Source organism: Schistocerca piceifrons, chromosome 4 (assembly GCF_021461385.2).
Source record: "Schistocerca piceifrons isolate TAMUIC-IGC-003096 chromosome 4, iqSchPice1.1, whole genome shotgun sequence".
Lineage (NCBI taxonomy): Eukaryota > Metazoa > Arthropoda > Insecta > Orthoptera > Acrididae > Schistocerca > Schistocerca piceifrons.
This window is the reverse complement of record NC_060141.1, coordinates 658,198,757-658,221,180: the sequence shown is the minus strand read 5'-3', so window position 1 is coordinate 658,221,180 and position 22,424 is coordinate 658,198,757.

Genomic DNA, 22,424 nt, shown 5'->3' with positions numbered 1-22,424 from the left:
CTTGTCGGAATCACTTTCATCACTTCCTTGAGAAACTTTGTCAATCTTCTTCGCTCTTGGAGTCACAGGAACTAGCATTTAAACAGTTTTCTCAAACTTCTTCTAGTAGTTCATGTCGCCGACATTCGTTTTCTTCATAAGACATCCTGAGAAATCTAAAATCTAAAAATGAATCAAGAATACTATAAGTAACTATGTATCTCATAAACATGCTGACAGCTCAAAAATGTAACACCAACTACAAAGTTGGGTGTGACGTATCCTAGCCACATTTACACACATGTATATCCCTCTGTCGCTAGTGCAACAGTAAACTCAACACAGTAACTTGCCCCTTCTCTCATACCTCCGGCTACTGTGAGAACAAGATTTGTGTGGCAACAATGACGTTCAATAATCAGCACTTCAAAATACCTCGGGTATGACATAACCGACCTCACCCACGCCGAGTTAGGGCCGCTTCACACACATCAGTCACGCGACAGTGCCGTGGCCGGCCTGTTAGACTGCCGACGCGTGTAAGTATTGCTATAGGAAATTAAATAACTGTGTATCACATAAACATGCTGACAGCTCAAAAATGTAACACCAACTACAAGGTCGGTTGTGACGTATCATAGCAGCCTTTGCACAAGTGTATCTCCCTCTGTCGCTAGTGCAACAATAAACTCAACACAGTAACTTGCCCCTTCTCCAATACCTCCGGCTACTGTGACAGCAAGATTTGTGCGGCAACAATGACGTTCAATAATCAACACCTCAAAACACCTCAGGTATGGCATAACCGACCTCAGTCACGCTGTGTTAGGGCCACTTGACACACATTAGTCACGCGACAGTGCCGTGACCGGCCTGTTAGACTGCGGACACGTGTGAAAGTATTGTTATAGGAATTTAAAGGACAGCGTTCACACTCGCATGTAGCGTGACCGTGACAGTGCAAACTGTGCTCCTATCGACACCATACGGTCATCATTGTTTTTGTTGCGACCTATATATTCTCGTTTCAGGGCCGTGACATGGTCAAGTTATTGTGTTGTCGTGCTGCAGTTATCTCCAAAAAGATGAATCAGGAAACCCTTACTGAATTAGCAGCTATCCTTTGTTGTATGATGGCTCTGAGCACTATGGGACTTAACATCTATGGTCATCAGACCCCTAGAACTTAGAACTACTTAAACCTAACTAACCTAAGGACAGCATACAACACCCAGTCATCACGAGGCAGAGAAAATCCCTGACTCTGCCGGGAATCGAACCCGGGAACCCGGGCGTGGAAGCGAGAACGCTACCGCACGACCACAAGCTGCGGACTTGTATGATCTCTTCAACCCAAATGCTCTGGAATAAAGCAGAAGCAGAAAAGAAACAACTAGTAAGTAGATAGGTGTATATTTCTAATTTTCCATCACTGAATACAAAAGCTAGATAAAACTTCGTCTGAGAATGCTGGCTGCAGCTGCAACATTTTGTTTCCATATGACCTGACACCAAGAGAGTGTGAAAAAGAGGCAATAAAGTTATGGAGAACGTCTTTATGTAATTAAAGAACAGTGGTCCAGAGTTTGAAGGGGTGTGTTTCCCACCCAAATCTCCATAAAAATCCTTAGCGATGTTCTCCCATCTCTCTTCCGTCTGAGAAGGCATCTACTGGTCCATCGCATTGTCTGTAATGATATTGCTGATTTATTGTACAGACTTATGAACCGTACTATGTACCACGCTATAGCTAAATGAAATTGTGTTTAGCTCACCTCTAGTGGCCAAATATCTGAAAAAATAGACAGTAGGAACATAAAAACCTAAGCTGTCAGAGGTGATCTTAATGGCGATGACTCAGTAACAAGCGAAACAGAAGAAAACACTCAAGGCTAAACAACAGAACCCAATAATGATGGATGTTGATAGCGTATAGAGGTATTTAATTACCAATAAACATTCAAAGTGTGTGTTAATTAATTTATATACTAACTAACTTCAAGCGAACGGTGAACCGTTCTTTTGGTGTAGTGGTTTTTCTCCAGTGAACTTTCAACTTGTTCAATTGAAAGCTGAATGAATTTTCTGAGATTCTGACACATTCATAAAACTTTGCTTCATCGTCCATCAATTTAGTGTACAGAGTGGAAAATTCCTCATTTGTTGTTCTATTTTTCCGCTCCTGATAAGCCACTTCCGTTTTTTCACTTGCTTGTCCTCTTCTCAATCCAGAAGCACACCAAGCAGCATGTGATAGTCATCCCAGGCCACTGATTTGCACCGTCATGCACCGGAAGAAACACTGACCACTTGGAATGAACGTCACTGTAGCATCGGGGCAGGTGCAGTCAAGGGCCTGTCACGGCACTGTCTCCTCACCGTTGTGCGTTAACCCCTTTGGGTGAAAGGTTATTTCCGTCTAACAGTTGAGCAGTACAGGGTGGGCGAAATAAAACTGGCCCCGATCATATTTCAAGCACCTTAAGGTAGGCAACCAGTTTTACATCTTATGCACCCAGGGTGTATGGCTTGCCTATCTTAAGGTGCATGAAATGTCATCAGAGCTAGTTTTCATTTATCCATTCAGTCGATGTCGTACGTGCGCTCTCACTTGCGCATACAAACTCGCAGAAAAGGAGCGAATGCGCCACTCACTGGCAGGCAAGACTCACGAGAAGGCGAGGCCGTGGCGCACGTACGTCACAGCACGTGACACTGTGGGTCTTACGAGTACCAGCAGACTATTTCAGTCGAGTTTAATAATGTAATAATGCGGTAGTAACATCGAATAAAAAGTTTCCAGATGTCCAGCCATGTCAAGTAATTAAAATTGCACAGACTTTCGGCCAAGTACTTCTTGGTCATTGACTTCGCACTACTACGAGAAATGATACACAACACCAGGCAAGAGCTGGATTAGAAAGGATGTAATTTTGGCCTTCCAGCTGCAACTATCCAGGACACTCACTGCTCTGGACTGGAAATGTGCCGACACAGCTACGGTTACCGAACAAAAGTCATCACAGGAACGAACTACGGAGAGGCAGAAAGGAAATTTCAGCCACCTTTCGCAACGACAGCACAGTGCAGACCAAAGATCCTCAGGACGCTCGGTCATCAACCTGACGTGAGGGATACAGCCCCGGATGCAATGTCGGGTTTAAGAAAGGACTTAACATCGCACCTTCGCCGAGGGGCCGGACGCGGTGGCCAAGCGGTTCTAGGCGCTTCAGTCCAGAACCGCGCGACTGCTACGGTTGCAGGTTCGATGGATCCTGCCTCGGGCGTGGATGTGTGTGATGTCCGTAGGTTAGTTAGGTTTAAGTAGTTCTAAGTTCTAGAGGACTGTCGACCTCAGATGTTATGTCTCATAGTGCTCAGAGCCATTTGAACCATTTTTTTTTTCGCCGAGGTACTTTCCGATGTGTGTTGTAAAAAGTGCTGTCCAACAGGCTGTCCGCAAGGTCCCAAAAGGAACAGCAGGTAAAATAGAGCACGAAACGAGTCGTACTCTCACGGAAACAAGGTAACCACCACCCAACACGACCAAGACTCAACGCAATGGTCTGCGAGCACTATGCAATGATAAAAGAACTGTGATCATTTCTGGTGACAAGGGGAATGCAGCCGTAATTGTGGAATACGTGGAGTATGACAAGAAGATCTAAGCGTTATTGGATGAATATACTTATCGGAAACTTCCATGGGACCCAACATCGGGGATAATAAGAAAGTCGTCTGAACTTCTCAAACGTCCTACGATGAAAGACAATGTGGTCCAGAATTTTCTCCCAAGGCAGGCGCTACCCAAGATCCACCAGGACGGGACGCCATTTCGCCTCATCCTATTCATCATTGGTTCACCAACATACAAACTGGCGAAGTACTTGGCCTGTGTCCTCGCTCCACATGTGGGACACTGCGAACATCATATTAAAAATTACCGCATTAACAGTCTTGAGACTTAATGAGGGCGTCATTATGGTCGGTTTTGATGTGGTGGCGCTGTTTACGAATGTGCCTGTCGATGACTGTTTGGGCCTAGTATTCTAGTTCTTTGTAAGTGAAGTGGTCGAGCTTTTTAGTTACACTCTGACGTCTTATTTTCTGTACAATAACCAGTATTAAGATCGGATTAATGGCGTTGCAATAGGTAACTAGTTAACTCCTGCTGTTGCAAATCTCTTCACGGAAAATTCTGAGGATATTGCCTTAGACATGGTGCCATTAATGCCTAGTTGTTTCTGTCGATGTGTTGACGACACGTTCGTCATTTGGCCCCACGGACGTGAGAAGTTTGACGAGTTCTTGGAACACCTCAACGGTATTAACTGTAACATCCAGTTTACCATGGAGGTAGGAAAAGACGATGCTTCACCCTTTCTCTACGTTCTCGTCCGCCGCAAACGAAATGGATGACTTGGTCACAGCGTCTATAGAAAACCCACCGACACCGATCTGCACTTGCACGCCATCATCCATCGTCAGCCGGCACATAACCACACTGTTTTACAAACTTGGGTGCATCGTGCAAGCATGATACCAAACGCTGACAACTTGCCCCAAGAGCTTCCCATGGTCTTCAGGATCAACGGCTATAATGTCCATCAAATAAACGAATTGATTTCATGCAGGACACAACAACAGCACCGATGAGGAGAAGGAGAAGAAACTTGGTTTCTTGACGTTCTGTGGCTACGTGTCGGGCAGATCAGCTGCCTGCTGAAAGGAGACGAGATCAGGTCGATCTTCAGGTCTCAGACTAAAATCTTTGTTACTGAGACCAACGCCGAGTCGACATATGTCCATACATGGCGATGCCGCAGGCACCAGTGACGTCACAGCCGACAGTTAGTTTGTATAAGGTGCGTACCAGCAGCCCACAGGCAGTCATGCCACTTGACAATGGCCATGGATCCCTTGGATGAAAGCTCGTGCAATTTCAGTTGCTTGAAAAAGTTGGAAACCCGAAAACAATTTATTCGGGTTTAAAAATTCTCGATCGCTTGTTTAAATGCATGGAAGTCGTTGGTAGCGCACGAAAAAATTAAGACTTTTGGATTAAATAGTGATTTCCCGTGGGCCCCACACGGAGCAGTGTGTTCGCGTACTGTGTAGACCAAACCGACTAGTGTGACGTCATCGTTACAGGGCCCGTGCATCCCGCTGGCCCCGCTGGCAGGCCGCGTCATTCGCACTCGGCTGGTCCGTTCGCAGCGGGCGCCACTTTGCAGTTGAGCGGCCAGCGACGGGCGAACGAGCGGTCCGTTCTGTGGTTTGACAGCTTGCGCGGGCCGGCCGCCGGCTAATGTATAATCGATGGCGTCACGCACACAGACCGCCACAACTGCCCGCCATCTAAACGCTCTAAAACGCCGCTTACGCCGCGCCGCGAACAACTCTTTTCTGCGTATCAGAATGTGATGACACCAGCTGATGTAAGCGGCGAACCTCGGCAATGGTCACAGCTACATTCACACCATTTCGCTGTGAATGGCAGCGTTTTTCTGGCGCTCGCCCGTTGTTGTTGAATGTTTCTGTGATTCTAATGGGTTCATTAGAACGAATATCACGACAAGGCGTTTGAATACGACCTCTGGTACGGGCAGACACATACCAACAATAACACACTACTGGCCATTAAAATTGCTACACCAAGAAGAAATGCAGATGATAAACGGGTATTCATTGGACAAATCTATTGTACTAGATCTGACATATGATTACATTTTCACGCAGTTTGGGTGCATAGATCCTGAGAAATCAGTACCCAGAACAACCACCTCTGGCCGTAATTACGGCCTTGATACGCCTAGACATTGAGTCAAACAGAGCTTGGACGGCGTGTACAGGTACAGTTGCCCATGCAGCTTCAACACGATACCACAGTTCATCAAGAGTAGTGACTGGCGTATTGTGACGAGCCAGTTGCTCGGCCACCATTGACCAGACGTTTTCAATTGGTGATAGATCTGGAGAATCTGCTGGCCAGAGCAGCAGTCGAATATTTTCTGTATCCAGAAAGGCCCGTACAGGTCCTGCAACATGCGGTCGTGCATTATCCTGCTGAAATGAAGGGTTTCGCAGGGACCGAACAAAGGGTAGTGCCATGGGTCGTAATACATCTGAAATGTAACGTCCACTGTTCGAAGTGCCGTCAATGCGAACAAGAGGTGACGGATATGAGTAACCAATGGCACCCCATACCATGACGCCGGCTGATATGCTAGTATGGCGATGACGAATATACGCTTCCAATGTGCGTTCACAGCGATGTCGCCAAACACGTATGCGACCATCATGATGCTGTAAACAGAACCTGGATTCATTCGAAAAAATGACGGTTTGCCATTCGTGCACCCAGGTTCGTCGTTGAGTACACCATCGCAGGCGCTCCTGTCTGTTATGCAGCGTCAGGGGTAACCGCAGCCACGTTCTCCGAGCTGATAGTCCATGCTGCTGCAAACGTCGTCGAACTGTTCGTTGAGATGGTTGTTGTCTTGCAAACGTCCCCATCTGTTGACTCAGGAATCGAGACGTGGCTGCACGATCCGTTACAGCCATGCGGATAAGAAGCCCGTCATCTCGACTGCTAGTGATACGAGGCCGTTGGGATCCAGCACGACGTTCCGTATTACCCTCCTGAACCCATCGATTCCATATTCTGCTAACAGTCATTGGATCTCGACCAACGCGAGCAGCAATGTCGCGATACGATAATCCGCAATCGCTATAGGCTACAATCCGACCTTTATCAAAGTCGGAAATGTGATGGTACTCATTTCTCCTCCTTACACGAGGCATCACCACAACGTTTCACCAGGCCACGCCGGTCAACTGCTGTTTGTGTATGAGAATTCTGTTGGAACTTTCCTCATATCAGCACGTTGTAGGTGTCACCACCGGCGCCAACCTTGTGTGAATGCTCTGAAAAGCTAATCGTTTACATATCACAGCATCTTCTTCCTGTCGGTTGAATTTCGCGTCTGTAGCACATCTTAGTGTAGCAATTTTAATGGCCAGTAGTGTACTATCAGTGCCTCCTAATATAGTGGCGGATCTCGTTTTGCCTGGCGTAGTGTAGCAGCTCGACGTGTCATGGACTCAACAAGTCGTTGAAAGTCCCCTGCAGAAATATTGAGCCATGGTACATCTATAACCGGCCTTAAATGCGAAAGTGTTGGCGATGCAGGGATTTGTGCACGAACTGACCTCTAGATTATGTCCCATAAATGTTGGATAGGATTTATGTCGGGCGATCTCAGTGGCCTAGCCATTCGCTCGAATTGTACAGAATGTACAGAATGTTCATTAAAACAATCGTGAACAATTGTGACCCAGTGACACGACGCACTGTCATCCATAAAAATTCCACCATTGTTTTGGAACATGAAGTCCATGAATGGCTGCAAATTGTCAACCATCCGTTCAATGGGACGAGACTATTCCCGCGTAACGATAAGCACCGACACGTCGGCCAGTAACGTTGTAGCAGAGAGAGCTGTGAGACGACGCCAGCCAATAGTACGCTGCCGACCCCTCTCTAGGACGACAACGAGACAGTAGCGCCATCTGGACGAAGAGGACATAAGCACCGCGCCGCCTAGTTGCGGCCCAGTTGAGGACGACACCATTATAGTTTCACAAAGTACTGTCATTGTTCTTTGACCCGTCGCTGGCTAGTGTTATGCTTTGCATTAAACCGTGGTTTCTATTCTGTGACTAGTCTCCCTAGGTTATCCTCTCTCTCTTTGGGAGTTGCAACAGCGTGTATCGATATTCGCAACGTTGGACTCTCTTTGGCCTCGCGCTTATAGTTTCCGACTGTGCCGTGTGTGACCAGTTGGTCGGTTGGGGCGGAGCTGCGAGGAAATCTCCGTTGCGCGTGTCTGCCCGGGGCCGTTGCGGCGTCCACTCGCGGTCGCAGTGTGAGGGGCTGTTCCCATTGCTACGAGGTACGTGGCTCACCGATCCCTGACAAGAAAGTTGAGTCTTTACTTATTCTGCCAGCCAGCCCCCAACTGTTCACATTGTGTCGTTTGAATTTCGTTGTGCGCTTTTGGGACATTCCCGCGAGCAATAACGTGTGTTTTCAAGTTGGCAAATTTTAGCTACCCTCCGGTGGAGTGTAACTGTACTTGGTAATGTTAAATTGATCTGCACCAGCGGAATCTTCTGCCTTGTGACCGTTAACGTTCCGGTTACCTGACCTAGTCGTTAACGTAAATTCAGGCAGTGTATTTTCCTCGTCGTGTTTTGTCTGTCCAGCATGGGGTGTAGTTTGACAGCTGAAGGTGTAATTTCTTTGTGGGCACCACCACCTTCTGCGTTGAAACTTCCTAGCAGATTACAACTGTGTGCCGGACCGAGACTCGAAGTCGGGACCTTTGCCTTTCACGGACAAGTGCTCTACCAAATGAGCTACCCAAGCACGACTCACCCCCCGTCCTCACAGCTTTACTTCTGCCAATATCTCGTCTCCTACCGTCCAAACTTTACAGAAGCTCTTCCTGCGAATCTTGCAGAACTAGCACTCCTGAACGCTTTGCCACAGCCTCGGGGATGCGTTGTTCCATTGAACTTCCTGTTGTGTGCTGGTTGGTTGGAGCGGAAGTTATCCTGTCGCTTGCTCCGTTGACTGTCTGTCGGTTGGGTTGCCTTCGGATTGAAAATTATTGGGCCGACTGCCTGTCTCACCTAAGCGAGAGTAAGTGTTTGAATTCCAGGCCGACCCTTGGAAACTTCTGAGCGCCGTTTATGTGCTGCCTTTTCTTATTTGTCCTTGTTGTTTCTTTATGTATGTCTTCGAGCCGATTTTAAATTAAAGTTGTTTTGCCCTTGAGGCGTGAGCTTGAATGGCGCATTTAGCCGGGAATTAAGTTCTAAAATTAATGTTTGGCTTTCTCTGTTTTTAATGTTTTATTTAGTCTTTTAATGTCTGTCAGATGAATAAAGTAGTATGTTCGAGTGCCACTCATTTTGACCCCTTTCCACAATTTAAACTATCTGTCCTGCCCTGCATGTATACCAGGGGATCTCAATCTTCCTGTAATAGAAATTTATTGATACGATTTGCTTGAATTGTTGTCTAGCGATCCGAGAAAGTAGGCTTCCTAGGCACCCCACATTAGACGAGTGGGCTGGACTCAACTCAGAGGATGCAGTCCCTTGAATGTAAACATAGCCAACGCCATTATGGACCCACGACCAGCTATCGAAGTGCCTTGTTGAGAACTTGGGTCCATGGCTTCGTGTGATCTGAGCCAGCCCTTACCAAATGAAATCGGGTATTACCTGACTAGCCCACCGTTTTCCAATCGCCTAAGGTCTAACAGATATGGACGCGAGCCCAGGAGAGATGCTGCAGCCAATGTCATGCTGTTAGCAACGACTCTCTCGTCGGTCGTCTGCTGCCATTGCCCATTAACACCAAATTCAGCAACACTGTACTAACAGACACGTTCGGCGTACTTCCCACATTGATTTCTGTGGTTATTTCAACCAGCGTTTCTTGTCTCTTAGCACTGACAGCTCTACGCAAATGCTGCTGCCCTCGGTCATTAAATGAAAGCTGTCGGCCACTGCGTTGCTATGGTGAGAGGTAATACCTGAAATGTGGTATTCTCGGTAACTCTTGACTCTGTGGATCTCAGAATACTGAATTGCCAAACGAATTTCGAAATGGAATGCCCCATGCGCCCAGCTGCAACTACCATTCCCCGTCCATAATCTTTTAATGCCTGGCGTGCTGCCATAATCACGCCGGATACCTTTCCACTTGAGTCCCTTGAGTACAAATGACAGCTCTGACAATGCACTGCCCTTTTATGTCTTGTGTACGGGATATAAGCGCCATATGTATATGTGCATATCGCTATTCCGTGCCTTTTGTCACCTCGGTGTGTATTAAGTCTGCGAAATACCGCAGCAGACTGTACTGGGGAACTGTGTACTTGCATTATTAATAAATTTAAATCGCTATTCCACTGGTCGAAATTCGTGATTTACTGCTCTGAAGTTATTGTTAATAATCTGAGGAATGGTGAACTCAATTTTCCCACGATATTTTACATATAATCAGGGCATAAAGACAGTCTATGTGTATTGGAGATATGTCTGTTAGATGGGACAAACAGGACCCCTATACCAGTTTTCTCTTTTGGGATGATTTGTAGGGATGTACCTTTAGGTTCTCTTCTCAGAATATCAATTTATCATCGAGTATCAGATCCCCTTCAATATGATAATCATCACTGCATTCATCTTCATTTCATTGCACCACATACCTTCAGTATGACTTTCATCTATGAAGTTAAGTATCCTGAGAATATACTTCTGATAACTTTTCCTCGCTTTTTCAGCATGATGAAAGAAAAGAAAGTATTACTGCACTCCTGGATCTCTACAATTTATATTTTATTAGTGTCACTTATAATCAGTCTTGATTGCTAAAATGTTTATCCGCATGACCGTTTTCGGTTCCTCTAGAACCATCTTCAGATCTGAAACGATAACAATACTAATTTACAATTTCACAAATGCAGACCTTTCTCATCCTATCCGATCAACATCAAATGTACCAGTTCGTACCTGCAATTTCGGTTACAGGAATAACCAGTTCACACACAGCAACCTTCACATGCTGCGTCACATAAAATTGGTTGGCAAAATGCACGTTATTCATATTAATTATAAAACTATTACCGACAGGTGGTGTCTGGTACACTTGCTAAATTACATATGCACATACTGTATTAAGTACATTTTTGTAATTTACTTTTATCTCTATTTATCTATATTTTATTAGTTTTGTTGTTTTTATTATTCTCGCTATTATCAATGAAACACAAGCACAAGTTTCATATCCTTCTAAAAGTCATTAAAATGGAACCGCGGAAAGAAATATTTACAGCAACACTGGACTAGCGTACCTTTGTCCCAAAAGTACTGCTAGTGAAAAACACAACCGCCATTTCATGTTACTAGACAACTACCTACTCGCACAAAAAAGAAATCTCAAACGCCGTATGCTGTCATCTCTTAGAATTATTTAAAAGAAAGCACAATACCCCACCATAGTATTCCAGGTTGATTCCGTATTATGACCTTAATTTTAGAAAAATAAATTTAATAAATGTGGCTCAGGAAGTGAATGCCGAATAACCTTCGTTTCTGTCTACTTCGCTTTTATTTCCATATAAAAACGACCCAACGGAAAAAAATAAGTTTCTTTGCTGAGTATAGTCATTCTGTTTTAAAAATCACCTTTTCGAGCTTTCGCTGTATGATGAGGGTGGGGAAAAGGACGAGGGAGAGAGACTATATTTCAAATAAGAGTATACTGAAAGAAAAAGAAAAATAAGAGTCGGAAGCAGGATATGGCAGAAACAAAAGTGCAAGGTATCCACATGGAAACCAAATCCTTATTTTTAGTTTTGGTTTTAAGTTGACACTCTTTCGACGGTTTAGATGATGTTCTCCATCTCTTCCTGATGTCTGCGAATCATCTGTAGCTCTTTTTGAATTATCACGTTCTTGGTTATTTTTCTCCTCTACCGCATGTTCCACCGCCAAATTAAATTTCCCAGGATGCTGTAACAAACGTTCCACTATCCCATCCCTTCTTCCATTTTTCACAGACCTTTTTCTCATATTTCCGGTTTATACTAATTCATTCTGTAGTTGATCTGTCCACTTAATTCTTAACATTTTTCACTAGCACCATGTGTGACATCTTACAGTTTCTTAATCTCCAGATTTTTGATCATGTGTCACTTCCACGTAAAGCTGTATTGGAGACGTACAATTTCATAAATTTGTTCTTTATTAACACATCAGCATGTGATAACAATTACGGTCTCTTGTTGAATAAAGTTTTCTTCGCCTGTAACTCTCTACTACTGATTTATTTGTATCTTTGTGTTTCCTGTGTTTTCTTACTTTCTAGATAATAGATTTCGTTTACTCCTACCACTACAACGTCGCGAATTTTTATGCTGATAAAATTTCTTTTCTCCGTTCCAAAACGTTTTATAACCATCGTGACTGTTCAACCTTAAACCATATTTGTAGTGAGTACGATGACCGCTCCTTTCAGCAAGTCTGCTATGTGTTCCTATGTTGTCTGGGAAATCAACAATTGCTCACTGTTTCCCTGACACTCTTGTTCAACATCCAGAATTGTTCTTGGAGTTGTTTCAATGTTTTTTCATCGTACAAGCTGAAAATTCGCTTTACATCCTTAACACAAATTTCGGATTTTCAACCTTCCATTTATATTATCCCTACTTCTTTTTTAAAAGAAACGCAGATTGTTAGTTCAGCTCCAGTCTTGAATGATTGCGAATATGTTATTCCATTTAACATTTTAGAAGATTTCTCTACGTCCATAAGAGGAAGCTTAGTATCCTTTCATTTGATCTGACGTCCATTACTAACGTTGTTATAAGCCCCGTATTAACAACGTCAACATGTCCATCACCATTCCAGATATTCATACGACATTAATTTGGACTTATAAATGTCACAGGATTATGTGAAAATTCTCAGTTTTTCAGAAATGGCGATTTTTAAGTTAAAATGTACAAATTTTTCGAAACAGCCATTTGTGCACTTTGTCTGGCGAATTTTTTGGGGTTGTCGACTCTGTCGCTCGAGTATGCGTAAGTCAGCTAAATGGGAGATCTAACGTGTCCAGTCCAATGCCATATTGCGCCTATTCTATATGTTCTTATTCATAGTTAAATCCCAGTTGATAAACTGCATGAGATCTACAACCACGTTAGAATTCAACCAACTATATCTTAACTATTAAAAATAAAGATACTGGATTTTTATCCGTTATTACCAACATCTGATTAGCTTCTGGATTTTAAGACCACATGGCATTCACATTTATTACTTCGAATCAAAAAGATAAACATAATCACTGTAGGAAGGCGTATAAATAGAACTAATTTCGAGAGACAGCTGACATATGGATATTATTGCGCACCATGTAATAACGTATCAAACGCAAAATTTAATGTGTATCAACATCATCATTGTGTCTAGATGAGAAAAATTCTGCAAACCCTCGGCTACGCAGAGCTACGTTTTCCAGACAACATGCTTTCTTCCCACACCAGCTAAAACATCTCCACAAAGTGGCAAATGAACTTTTTCATAACTCAGCAGCTCCAGACTTCTGCCTCGCCAGCATGTATTCTTTATGCTGTATTAAAGATAAATGGTCTTGCTGGTGGCAGCCCCTCCATGGAAGCTTCGTATTGTTAAAGACAAAGTCAGCCCTCACCACTTGGTAAGAACATTGCCTGCGAAAGGCAGAATTTCGCGTTGGAGTTTGAGTCCGGTACGCAATTTCAATCCGCCAGGAAAACCCAAAATAGCGCACAGCATTCTATACAACAGAAGATTCACAGTGAGAACGCCACCAGGCACGATACGGACGATGATAATTTTTAATGGCTAGTGCAACTGAGTAACCAGTTTCTTAGCTCCTTTGGAGTTCGCGTCGCAGGTTAAGTCGCTATCGATCCACTGTTCACAACGTGATAGCTAGGAGTGCTTATTATAAAAGACTTTCCTATATCGACAGAAGTTTTTTGAATATTTTTTGACACAGAGAAACCATACACTGCCTCTTAATATTCTATGACAGCTCCGAAGCCGTCATCAGACATTCATTTTACCCTTTTCATCAGCACTCGGAAGTTCAGATCAAGAGAGTAGTGTCCCGCAAAGAATGATGAAGCTCTCTCTCATATAGCCGATATGTTCCCTACTGATATAGTGGCCTTGTTCCAACACTGTCTATCCTCGACCTATTTTCAGTACAGTGGTGAATTTTATGAACAGGTTGATGGGGTAGCCATGGGAAGCCCCCTAAGCCCCGCAATTGCGAATTTATTCATGGAATATTTTGAACATCAAGCACTGCAGTCGGCCAAAAAAAGCCCCTCGAAGTGGTATCGGTATGTGGATGATACCTTTGTAATATGGAATCATGAGGAAGAAGACTTGAATGATTTCCCGGTGCACTTAAATAGCATCTACCCAAAGATCAAATTTACTATGGAGAAAGAGAAGAATGGACAACTTAACTTTTTGGATATATCAGTTATCAAACGGACGGATGGGACCTTAGGCCATAAGGCCTACAGTAAGGGCAAACATACTGATCGCTACCTCCATAAGGCCGGCCGCGATGGTCTAGCGGTTAAGGCGCTCAGTCCGAAACCGCGCAACTGCTACGGTCGCAGGTTCGAATCCTGCCTCAGGCATGGAGGTGTGTGATGTCCTTATGTTAGTTAGGTTTAAGTAGTTCTAAGTTCTAGGGGACTGATGACCACAGATGTTAAGTCCCATAGTGCTCAGAGCCATTTTGAGCTACCTCCATAAGAATTCAAATCACCACCCTAGCCAAAAGAGGGGGGGTCATAAAAACACTAGTGGATAGGGCCAATAATATTTGTGAACCAGGCTACTTACAAGAAGAACTAAACCATTTACGAATGGCTTTTGCGAAAAATGGTTATACGAAAAACGAGATTAACCGAGCACTTCACGCTAGTAGAAAAATGCCTAAAAATAGGAGACAGCAACAACCATCAGTTGGAAAAGTATTTCTTCCGTTTATCCATAACATCACGGATCGCATTGGGAAAGTTGGAGACTATTTTCAGACCTACTAAGAAAATTAGTGAATGCCTAAGATCAACAAAAGATGCTCGTCACCCCCTAGCCACCCCAGGGGTATATAAAATTCCGTGTAGTTGTGGCAGGGTTTACATAGGAACTACAAAAAGAAGCATCAATACACGGTTGACGGAGCACAAAAGAAACTGTCGCTTGGGACATATCGACAAATTGGCAGTAGCGGAACATGTTTTTAAGGATGGAGATCATGAAATAAAATTTGGTGAGACAAGCGTGCTAGCGAGGACGTCGCGTTATTATACACGTATGTATAGAGAGGCAATTGAAATCTTCCTGGCAGATTAAAACTGTGTGCCCGACCGAGACTCGAACTCGGGACCTTGCCTTTCGCGGGATAGTGCTCTACCATCTGAGCTACCGAAGCACGACTCACGCCCGGTACTCACAGCTTTACTTCTGCCAGTCTCTCGTCTCCTACCTTCCAAACTTTACAGAAGCTCTCCTGCGAACCTTGCAGAACTAGCACTTCTGAAAGAAAGGATACTGTGGAGACATGGCTTAGCCACAGCCTGAGGATGTTTCCAGAATGAGATTTTCACTCTGCAGCGGAGTGTGCGCTGATATGAAACAACGCAAAGGTCCCGAGTTCGAGTCTCGGTCGGGCACACAGTTTTAATCTGCCAGGAAGTTTCATATCAGCGCACACTCCGCTGCAGAGTGAAAATCTCATTCTGCAATTGAAATCCACAAACATCAATACAATTTTAATCGTAAAGAAGAAGGATTAAAATTGGACAAGATATGGCGGTCGACGTTGCATCAATCACGTGACAATCGATTGCCTGCAATCGAGAGAACAGACGATAGCCAGAGATAGCTACACATCGACGCCACGTGACGTGCGGTGGCGCCCTCTACGATCTCCATATAAGCGGCGGCCCCAGCTCCTAGCAGCCAGTCGTCGACTCACCTCGGAAGATGTTCTCCGTAGTTGAGAACGAAACGTCAGGGAGAAGACGTTCTACAGATCGACCACGGCAACTTAGCCCGGAAGTGTTTACTGATAAAGATTTTAAGCGTTACTACAAACATGATGGGTATGAAGTTCACAGCAGTAAGTGCGATTTTGAAACTTCTGGTTTTTCTAATAACCTTGTAACAGAGTAAGATGGCAAAGTGGTGAAAACCTGTGAAGTCCGTGTGCAATTCAGTTTCCTGAGCAGAAACCTTAAGCCATCGGTTTAAAGTTCTTCATTCAGTAAATGAGGCAGATATCTGTATTGTTGGAGTATGAAGTTTGGGATATCAGGTATCATTTTATGAAACAATCACTCTTCCAATATCTGTAGCCATATTGTATCCATCATAGACTTTTCAGAAAAAAAATGTACGGTCCGGACACTTTGCTATGTCAAACATCACAGACCACATTCACTTTCGGAAAATTTCTTTCAGTCTTCACTTTAACATTGTGATTCATGGTGCCACTTATGCGTATGTTGTGGTGAGTCACTTGACCATTTATGTGGAACATCACCTCATCACTGGAAACGAGTCAGCTGGTAAATTCGTCATCTTTTTCTGCTTCCTCGAAAAGTTCGCAAAATTCACTTGGCTGTAAATGTTGCAGCAGCTAAACGCAAAATGGATTCTAATGTAATCGTTTGCCCAAAGTCTTCCACACTGTTGGATCGGAATGGTCCAGCTCGCGACTTGTTCGACAGTTTGATTTCTTTTGGACTAAGAAGAAGCGCCTCTCGTGCACTCTCCACTGTTTCGACTGGAACAGCTTTACAGAGCCAAACTGTGTCCCTGAACTGTCGATACCACCCCATAATGCTTTTGAGGTGGTGCCTCTGTGTCTTTGGACCTACGCTGCTCATATTGCAACGCATAAAACGTTTTCTATTGAGAAGTCACCATTTTACTAACAGCCATCATCCTGCCACTTGATGAATGACAAGTAAAGCTACAATGACATGAACGAAACTTAAAAATATTCTTTTTCATTGGTTATTCGCACCAAAAGTTGGGTGTTATATATTTGAAGCTATAACACGTCAAACTGCGATGAAACTTGGTAATAATCTGTGATTAAGCACAATAAAAGACTTCCAGTTAAAAAATGTGGGCGTGGTTCGTTATTGCCCTTATTTGCAGATCGGCTTAGTTAAAAATACGACGAGGAATATAAAATAAACTCATTTATATGTTGATAATTTAAAAATGTGTCTATAGTCGAGTGTTATAGCCTCTGAGATACTTTTTCAAGGTTGGAAAAGAATGGAAAGAAGATTACGGCTTAACAGCACGTCGAGGTCCTTAGATGTGTGGAAGGAGAGCGACTGTGTCCATTTTGGAAGAACCATCCCACTATTTTGCGTAAGCGGTTTAGGAAAACACAATAGACCCTACTGCCGCTGTTATCGGAGTCCCCCCCCCCCCCCCCCTAAATGCGAGAGTACTGTCGAAGTTAGAGTGACGCGCAGCTTTGATGTACTCGTATGTATGGTCACCTTCGACACGATAAGTGTCGACAAAGCCTGCTTGTATTAACTTATTTTATTCAGTCAAACTGTTTTGACGGGCCTGCTTTGGCCTTTACTGCCCGCTGTCTGCGGGACTGTATCTTCTACTATGTTCAATTTCTTGTGCGTTGTATTGGTACAAGCTGCTACAAAGGGATCAGACTATGCATGTTGTGGATCGAATGTTCCAAAGTAAACATCGTGCTATGAACCATATATGGATGCGCTTATCTAAGTACAAGCAGCCACCTGACACCACATGGAAGGTACTGACGAAAGTAACACCTGGAGATTGCTTCCTGTACACAAGTATACGTATTTATCAAACTATGCACGTACTAGAGTTTGTGATATGAGACCACGTAGATGATGCATTTTGATACCCACTGACCGTCCAGAGATGATATACGGTAATTTCCGAAACTTCGTGCAAATAAATAAGCGACTATTAATACAAGCAGCTTAAACATTGCAATGATGATGGCACTATGAGACAAAAAAAGTTGCATAATTAATTAGGAACAACAAATTGTCTCGGACTGCAATGAAATCCTTTTCGTTTAATTATGCCAAGAGTGATTTTGAGGCTTTTTAAACATCTCATCAAATGTACCTGATGCATGTAAAGTGAATCTGTGTGGTATATGTTCATCTTAGGACATTGTCTTACTGACATTTTATCAACCAATAACGTGCGCTATCAAACCAATCACCCACTACAGCATTCTGAAAGCGAGTAGCTAAATAACACAAGCAGCTTTTGTCGATATATGCGTGTTAAAAATGACACCTGAAAGACGCTGATTACGTAACACCTTTGCCAAATACATTGATTGAACTCCGGGATCGCATCACTGGTGCTCTGGTGAACATGCGTGTTGGACGGGGACATGCTTGTACGTGTAGGAATCGAACTTATCTACCGCATATACAGTAAAGAGCCAAAGAAACTGGTACACCTGCCTTATATCGGGTAGGCACGCAGAAGTACCGCAACACGACATGGCATGAACTTGGCTAGTGTCGGAAGTAGTCCTCACACCGTGAGTCCTGCGGGGCTGGCCATAAATCCGTAACAATACGAGGGGGTGGGGATCTTCTCTGAACAACACCTAGCAAGGCATCGCAGAAATGTTCAATAACGTGCATGTTTGGGGAGTTTGGTGGCCAGCGGAAGTGTTTAAACTGAGAAGACTGTTCCTGGAGCCATTCTGTAGTAATTATGGATGTGTGTGTGGTGCTGCATTGTCCTGCTGGAACTGCCCAAGTCCGTCGGAATGCACAATGGACGTGAATGGATCAGGTGATCAGACCGGATGCTTACGTACGTGTCATCTATCACAGTCGTATCTAAATGTATCAGCTGTTTCATATCACTCCAAATGCATACGCCTCCTAACATTACACAGCCTCTACCAGCTTGAACACTTCTCTGCTGACATGTAGGGTTCATGGGTTCTTAAGGTTGTCTCCATACCCGTACACGTCCGTCCGCTCGGTATAATTTCAAACGAGACTCGTCCAACCAAGCAACACGTTACCAGTGTCGGCTTTTATGGGGCCAGGCGAGGAGACAAGCTTTGTGTCGTGCAGTCATCAAGGGTACACGAGTGGGCTTCAGCTCCGAAAGCCCGTATCGATGACATTTCGCTGAAAGGTTCGCACGCTGACACTTTCTGATGACCCGGCAGTGAAATCTGCAGCAATTTGCGGGATGGTTGCACTTCTGTCACGTTGAACGTTTCTCTTCAGTCGTCGTTAGCCCCGTTCTTGCAGGATCTTTTTCCGATTGCAGCGATATTAGAGATTTGATGTTTTACCGAATTCCTGATATTCACGGTGCGCTCGTGAAATGGTCGTACGGGGAAACCGCCACTTCATCGCTGCCTCGCAGATGCTGTGTCCCATCGCTCGTGCGCCGACTATCGCGCCGCTTTCAAACTCACTTAAATCTTGATAACCTGCCACTGTAGCAGCAGTAACCGATGTAACAAATCCGCCAGACACTTGTTGCCTTATGATTATAGGCAGCCGGCCGTTGTAGCCGAGCGGTTCTAGGCGCTTCAGTCTGGAACCGCGCGACCGCTACGGTCCCAGGTTCGAATCCTGCCTCGGGCATGGATATGTGTGATGTCCTTAGGTTAGTTAGGTTTAAGTAGTTCTAAGTTCTAGGGGACTGATGACCTCCGATGTTAAGTCCCATAGTGCTCAGAGCCGTTTGAACCATTTTTTGATTATAGGCGTTTCCAACCACAGCGCTGTATCCTGCCTGTTTACATATTCCTGTATTGAATATGCATGCCTATAGCACTTTCTTTGGCACTTCAGTGTATGTAGAGAGCAGATGAAACATTTGCAGTATCTAGTAACAAACTTGAATATGTGTTTTTTCATGCATTGCATTATAAGGTATTTTTATGTAATGTTCAAATGAATAATTTGCGATGACCCTGTGATTAGCTAAAAGCAGCACTTATAACTAAAAGTTCGACATTTTCGGAACGTCACTGTGCTCATATCTTCAAAGCCGAATTTTCTCGGGCATTTTTGTGAAAACAGGATCGAAAACAGCCAGTGTTTGAAGTTTCCGTGTGAGGATTTTAGACTTGGACACTTCACTGTCTCAGCGAGATCACTACGACGGTCATTCGTAGAGACTTTTCGGTTTGACACCCAGAGGAGAGCAGTTTTAATGCCCGCTAGCAGTGAGAGGGGCGTAGCCCGGTGCCCGCGGCGCCGCTATCGGGCGGTTGGCGTGGCAGCGGGCTGGCTGCGCAGTCCATTGTGGGGCGAGACAAAGGCGCCTGATAACCAAGGATTGCCGCGGCCCATCAGCCGCGACCCCCTGACTTATCGTAGTTTACCAGCCGCCCGTCCGACCGGCCGCCTCTCTCGTTCTCACAACCCCACAATAGCTTCACCTGCTACCTCGGACGTTCTTGCAGTATATCGGCTGCCAATTTTCGCTAGTATTGTCATTGAGACAATTCCCACTGAAAAGGGGATGCTAGTAATCCAACGCCACTTGCTAGAGGTGTTTCAGCGTTAGGAAGTTTTTCTGGTGGTCTTTGTCTATAGTGTAGCGTCGTACGGGAGTGATACGTGGACGATTAGGAGAAAAGAATAGAAGATTTTGGAGCTTGGTGCTACAGAAGAATGTTGGAAATTAAAAAATGGATAGTTTAACTAATGAGAAGGAATTGGGTACAAAAGAAATTTATGTCATAACTTTACTAGAAGAATGGATCGGTTGATAGGACGAACTCAGCCATGAAGGAATCGCGTTTCGTAATAGAGGGAAGATTGGGGCTAAAATTTTTAGACAGAAGTGAAGGGGTGAAACAGATTCAATTGGATGTAGGTTGCAGTAATTACCCAGAGTTGAAGATGCTTGCATGGCACAGAATAGTTTGGAGAGATACATCATATCGGAGTAGCTTGGAGAGCTGTATCAAATCAGTCAGTCAGTAGACAACCAAACATGGAAGAGCTATCGATTTCCATTTTAAAACGCAATTTGCTGCTTATTGTGATTTTCGCAGTAACGCTTAGTAGTTGACATTGTTGTTCGTAAGTGGCCCCGGTATTCCAGAAGACAAGTGTAGAAACATACAGGTAACAGACACACACAATAACACACATTACTGGTGCTCAACATTGGCACCACTTTTGATACAACAAACGTCAGTACTGAATTTGCCCGAGAAGGCGCAAAGACAGCAGCACGCATTAGAGAAATGTTCATAGTGTTATCTATCTGCTGGCGCGAACTAATTAGGTGCAACAATACTGTGTGTGAGTAAGGGTACCTTTGGCACCCCTACCACCACCACAAGTTTGAGGCGCCATGTCACAGATTGCGAGGCCTCTCCCGCCGGAGGTTCGAGTCCGCCCTCGGGCGTGGGTGTGTGCATTGTCATCAGCATAAGTTAGTTGCAGTAGCAAGTCTAGTTAGATCCCTTAGGAATTCACACAAATTTGAATATTTTTTTAATCATTAGTTTCTCCCCTTCCCGGTCCCTTTTGCATACGGTATGTGGGAAGAACAACGGCAGATAAAATTCCATAAACGCTCTAATTTGTCTGATTTTTCATCACTGTCACTTCGTTACTTCGCGATACATATATGATAAGTAACATGAGGGCCTTTTCCTTCCTTTTTTGTTTTGTTTTTCAAACTCCAATTGGTCGCGAAATTCAAATTGCAGTGAAAAAAATGTTTTGTTTGATTTGGCTACACCTTCCACCTGCTTCTCTACACCGTCGTCACTGTGATTTACACGTTGTGGTGTGGTACAACTTTTCCATCACCCTCATCCTGTGATTCCCATCAATTCCCTTCGCTGGTGTGCAGCTGATTATCTGTCAAAACGCTGTCATAGTCAGTAATGAGATGAAGATCACAGGGAGCCAAGACCTGATTGCAAGTGGGTGATCAGACATATGCCATCGAAAACGCTGCAGGAGTATCTTTGATGGATTTGAGCTACAGACCGAGAATTGCTATCAAGAAGGAAACACGTGACAGTTACGTTATGTGGGCTGCATGAGACTGTTTTCTAGGCTTCTGTACACGCTCACTGCACACTCAGAATTAGAGTGTGACGTGACGCAGTACAGAGGCTTACTAGAGACACTGCACAACACATCACCACAAAGCTTCACCGGATTTTCACTGTGGTTTTCGTTTTGTGACCAGTCCGTTGGTGAAAAAACAAATAGCACTAGTTGTTGGCAGACTTTTCTTTGAATGTACATTCTCGAAATTTAACCACTGAACCTCTCCGTGATATAAAACATGCATCGTGTACCGACTGCCACTGGAATTTGTTGAGCATCTCTGTAGTGCTTCACAGTTATTAAACCATCTAGTGACATAAAGTGAAACTCTTCGTCGGATCTGTTCTATCACATCTCTTAAACCTATCTAATATAGCAAATTATTATTCAAATTTATTCAGTGGTAGTAAATGCTGTTTTATGTTGCATGTTTATTATTTCTTGGTAAATGGAAGTTCAGTATTAACTGTTTTCCTGCATCACATGTAGAACGTTCTGTACTGTAGTTATTTATCGTTTTGATGTGCATAGCCGATTATTGAATTTACTAACACTGTGGCCAAGATTCCAATTGTTTTGAACAGATGTTAACAAAAAGATCAAATATCGTTTTTGGATGTTATTATTATTCCTCGTACCTTGAGTCTGGAAATTGTGTTTGTATTTAGCACATTTGTTTTCCAGAAACTAATTCCTCAG